The sequence below is a fragment of the Atractosteus spatula genome, chromosome 25, assembly GCF_055471065.1.
Source record: "Atractosteus spatula isolate fAtrSpa1 chromosome 25, fAtrSpa1.hap1, whole genome shotgun sequence".
NCBI classification, from domain to species: Eukaryota; Metazoa; Chordata; class Actinopteri; order Semionotiformes; family Lepisosteidae; genus Atractosteus; species Atractosteus spatula.
In genome coordinates, this window is record NC_142730.1 from 4,610,155 (window position 1) to 4,615,760 (window position 5,606).

The following is a 5,606-nucleotide window of genomic DNA, read 5'->3' on the forward strand; positions in this document are numbered from 1 at the left end:
GGGGCTCAAAATGATTCATCATCTAATTCTTCACTTCGTACTTTTTTCCTGTAATTAGTTTATTTGTTTCTCAAGGTTTATGAGACACACACACACTCCTTTTGTATTATTACTGTGTATATATATATATTATGGTGTACATAGTATATATTGGTTTTTATATATACAGATCGTGTTGGTCTCTTGTAGGTGTAAAATCGAACATCATCCAGACTCCACCAGCTGTTAGCGCCCAGGAAGGCGATCCCGTCTCATTCCGCTGTCGGCTGAAGAACGGGCGAATGGATGATTACTACATGTACTGGTACAGGCAACAACAGAGCCAGGCTCCCGCATTCATCAACCGAGACGGGAGTGCGTACGGGAAGAGATTTCAAAAGAGATTCAAGGCTGATCTCCAGAGCGACGAGTTCTCCTTGCGAATTGACCGGGCGCAGCTGGACGACAGCGGAGTTTATTTCTGTGCCAGCTCTCACACTGCGACTCGGCTGATGGGCTTGCTCATGCAAAAAGCCGAGGAGAGACGGGAACATGTTTGATCAAGAGTTGGAGCATACCCGTAGTAACACACCGAATTTAACCGACAGCGGCTTTAAAGTGCGTAATATCGCGTAATACAGGTGACGGAAATCAAGTGCAAATAACTGCCCAGATCAATCAAATAAATGCTCCAATATAGAAATGTAGCAGTGTACGCCAATATGAACGAATAAAACCCAGAGTAAAGCTAAATTATACGTTAAAATCGAATGGTCTTTTTGAATCGTGTTAAAAGTTTAGCGATGTGACCCACGGACGTCCGGCTGTCCAGATCAAGCCACGAATCGCCAGATGTCAGGTTAGCGCCGCCCAGCGAATAACTCACGCAGTAAAACTCTGCCGATAGGTTGGCGACAGACCACCCAGTGCCCAGTAAATGATTGGCAGTCACGTGCAGTCTAATCACGACCAAACCTCCAGTCCCGTTTCCCGACATCTCCACACTCTCTGTCCGAGACACCCCGGCTCTCTCCTCCAGCTCAGAGCACCGTCTTTATTAAGGGTTGGAGCGAGTCTGTTATTCCCCCCGCCCCCGAATCAACCAGCTCCCCCGCCGTGTACAACGCTGGAGAAGGGATACGGCTGCAGTCTGGGACCTGGACAAGTTAATTTTACACTGACATGCATAAAGACCTCAGCTTTCTTCAGGTGTGAACGGAGACGACTATGAGGAGATCTGTAGTATTACGAAAAAAAATCTTCAAAGGCGCTGGCGAAGCCAAATCAGCAATGAAACACATTGTATGTGGAAATACATTTAAAGCCAAGAACAAGAGGCACTTTACGCAAAGGGGTGTAGGAGTGTGGAACAATCTGCCCCCCCCTGTCGTTGAAGACCATAATTTGGCTTCCTCCATCAGGAAGCGAACTACCAAATGTCCCGACACAGGCCCGAGTCCCGATCTGGTCTTTACCCTTTCATATACCCTGAGATTCAGTACTATAGCCGTGAATTGGTCGCAAACCAGAGCAGCCGGTTGACCGTGGTCTCGCTCCATTCGACACAGTCGTGACTCTTCAAGGGCACAGCAGTGCTAGAGCACCAGATCCCGTCTCCGCCTGTCACTCTGGACAAAGCCGGGATCAACACGGAAACACGCAGCACTTCATACTGGTCAATACCGTCCTTCGTGACCTCAAAAAGTACATACCATAACTTCTGTTTTCAAAATAAATGTCACGAAACAAGTACCAAGGTCCTTAATAGTATGGAAAAAAATATCCGTATCTCCATGAGTTTGAGATGTTTCGAAACAACGGTGAAAGACCTCAATAACCTCAAAGACGCATGTCCACATGTCCTCGACCTTTCTTAAATGCACGTCACGGAGCTTCAGTACTTAAAAAAAAATCGATTATTTCGCCTTGGTGGTGTACGCGCGTCTGTTGAAAGCTGGGGACCAAACAGCACATCTGACCTAAAAAAACTCCACGCTTCACAAGCAGAAGAGCGGTCCCCGAGGGGGCGGGGAAATTCAAGCTAAATATGAAGGCGTCGTTGGTGCACCTGCGGATCGAGAAGGTCGACAAGGTAATGAAGACGGGCAGCTTGCAGAAGACAGAACTAGAAGACTTTTACCATCGTCACTAAATCCAAGAGGACGGAGAATGATACATTTACTTCTTCAGTTAATACTACTTGCATGTAAATTTTATATTTTTCCAACTTTTCGATTAATCGTTGTATTCGGTTTTTTTATTTTAATTTTCAATCAAATGGCGCTTTGTGGCTCTTTTGCAGATGCGAAGTCGGATCCAGAAGTTATCCAGACTCCTCCAGCTTCGAGTATCCATGAAAGTGAGCGTGTGACGTTTCAGTGTCGGCTGAAAGGCGCCCAGATGAACGACTACTACATGTTCTGGTACAGACAACGTCTTAGCGAGGCTCCCGAATTCATCAGCAGAGAAGGGAGGCAGTACGGGGAAGGGTTTCGAGAGCGATTCACCGCCGAGCTGCAGAGCTCCAACAACCGGTTCTCTTTGCTGATCGACAGCGCTCGGCTTGAGGACTCCGCGATTTACTACTGCGCAGCCCGTGCACCGTGACTCGGCTGAGCCGCGCGCCAATACAAGAGCAGAAAGACGCAATCGACACGAGCAGGAAAAGGCAAGACGGGAATGTTATGTACCCCGATAGCTGCAAATTGAACAAGCTGAGGAGATGACAAGGATTATTGTCACGCCAGAAAACAGCGTATTGCAATGGTACAGTGGGGATTACTAAATAAACGCACACACGCAGCTAATTTCAGCAGCGTCTAAACTGTAGATGTCAAAAGGATAGCGGGGTGATTCAATATTAAACCCCAATCTCAGGTCAGAGTCATATAGACCCCCCCCCCCCCCCAAGAACTCCGAGAGAAGCCTTTCTATCATCCAGAAGCACCTGGGATTCTGCAAAACCCAAACCCAGTTTTTTGAGGCATCAATCAGCATAAGACATCTGCTCTCTGCCGAGTAAACCTTCCTTACCAAAAGGGACACTTTCGCATCTCTTTAAGGTAAAAAAAAAAAGAAGAAAGTTACATAATACTTTGCAGATCACTTCCCATACAGTAAGGCAGCAGATCCATGGCATCAGAGCCACCTGTACACGTCAGCTCGGTACAGCTTAACGGGCACAGGGTAACACCAAGCATTCCATAGAGGGTGTGCCCTGCCTTGTCCCTGTTGCTTGCCGGCATAGGTACCGGCTCCCTCACGTCTCTGAAGTGGAAAAAGCAGTCAGAAAGATGGATGGATGTATTTATGCATGACAGCACATAAGCTCCTGTCACATTCATCAGACTGCCGGTCCAACTTCTGGACCCTAGGATGGACTGGCCACTGGGACGCACCCATAGCAGGCTGCAGATGGGTGTGTGCATGTACACTAGTGGAGATACATGCCTCACGTCCTGCAGAGGAGGAGGAGTAGGATTGCTTGTAGAGAAATGGGTTCACACCTAATGCTGACGCTAAACGAGACGCAGACTATGACAGCTGCAAATGCAGAACAAGTAAAGAAACCGAACTCAGTCACTGAACACACGCACTCCCTTTGTACTTCATATTCTCTGATTTGATAAACATTTTTAAACACCACACTCGATCCATTACTGTGCAAACTTCTCTGCCAGAGACATAAATCAATCTGCATTCGTACAGTATGCATCAAAGGAAAGGTTCAACTTGACTCAGGGACCGGACTCGGTCTTGTAATTTGGAAGGGTCTGGTATGAACTGTCAGTGCAGTTGCTGGCCAATTCCGAGAACACAGGGACTATAATATTCAAACCATGACCAATAAATCCCAATCTTTGTTCAAGATCCACTGGTGCACATTGAATTAAAACTTAAAGCGCCTCTCTCATCACCCTCTTGAGGAGATCATTTCTATCCATGACATCAGGTGTCCATGGGTCAGCCCGAAAACCAGTATCTCCTCCTACTCCGTTTTATAAAGAGTACAGATTCATGGAAAAACGCTCATACTCCCGACTACACCCATCACAATGTTTGGGATGATTATAATGTCCAGATGGGTTTAAATACAACCCAAGAGCCCCGATGAGGGTAAAACAATAACGGGTTTTAAATTAATTCTTTAAGTCTTTCATAGTCTGTTCTTGTTTCAGGAGGACAGCCCTGGGCATGCATTTCTGACTCGCCCGCACCTGGACTCAACTGCCCTCGGAACTGCAGACATTTGAAAGAAGCTTGAATTCACCCGTTAGTGAAAACGGTTTTATTGTTACATGACAAACAGCAACCTGAAATATTCCGTTTTTAAATGCACCCCCTTAGAAATACGTCTGTTTTCTGGCTTCTCTTACAGTTCACCTAATGTAACTTTTTCCTACAAAAGTTGGAGAATCGCGCAATCTAATCGTTTTCAAATATTTCAGAATTACCACTCAAAAGCTGAGAAAACAGCTGCTAACTGTACGCAGGATGAGAATAAAGTTTAATTGTGCTGTTGTATTAAAAACACACGATCAATAAAATAACAGAAAATATTTTGTGATTATCTTTTCTTTGACGGTTCAGCAAATTGTGGATTAAAAACAGGAGCGAAAGATCTAACCAAGTTTCGTTGGTAGTTTATCCGCCTCCAATCCTGAAAACACGGACTATAATAATGATTAAACTAGAGGCTCGAAGAGTTGCACTATAAATTCACTTCCGTTTCCCCATCTTGTCCTTTTTTGCATTTACCCCGGAGGTACACACGGGGGCAAAATAACCCAAATAACCGTCAAGGAGAAACGCCAGGAGGTGTCAGCCGTGGAAAGAGTTTCCTACGCCCGTCATCGGGATTTCTTTAATCGAATAACGCAATAAAAAGTCGATTTTCTTCGCGTACAACACTGCTGGTCGGATAGGTCCCCGTGTGGCAGAGAATCAGGAGCTCTTATCAACAGATCTAAATTAGGAGGACCCGGTGGGCTTCACTTAACATCGTCTCTTCTACTGGAGAAGCTTTCAGACAGGGTTTGTGAAGAATTATTCAAGGACACACGGTCATTGAAACCGCTTGCAAAAAATAAATAAATCAAAAGGCAGTTTATAGATTAAATCATTATCACGTTGTTGGCCGATTTCTTCTTGAAGTTTGCTGTAGCTTGTGAGCTATTGTGAACATCGGGAATTGTTGTGGGATCGTTTGGATTTTACATGAACGTATTTATTCCGAGACACAGGAATTTAAGATGCGATAGATGCACAGGTGAACCTGGGCAGTACACACGATACTATCGGATCCATCTGGATGACCGAATGAAAGACAAGGCGAGTCGCTCTTTTAATAAAGCGACGGACCGAATACACTTACGTTTGCGTCTAAGAGCAACAATATTAATATGAACTTCCACCTCCTGGACACTGCGCTCCAGTGTAATCGACTAGCAACTTACTGCAATAAATACGGTTAATAACCAAAACTTGAAATTCTCAAACCATTCGTGACTTTGTGCTCCGAATGATAGAGCTTCCTTGTTAAAAAAACCCCATGAAACTCTAACCTCATTTTCTGCAAAAGAAATGCGGCCTGTACCTCATTTCACACCGCAGTATCGCTTAGTACT

General features: G+C 45.2%; 1 long non-coding RNA gene across 1 annotated transcript; it reads left to right on the forward strand.

Moving 5' to 3' along the window:
- Nucleotides 1-2,097: 2,097 nt before the first annotated feature.
- Nucleotides 2,098-4,536, forward strand: LOC148815138 (uncharacterized). Its single transcript, XR_016086072.1, has 2 exons — nt 2,098-2,185; nt 2,282-4,536. It is a non-coding gene; the product is annotated as an uncharacterized LOC148815138 (long non-coding RNA).
- Nucleotides 4,537-5,606: the final 1,070 nt, after the last annotated feature.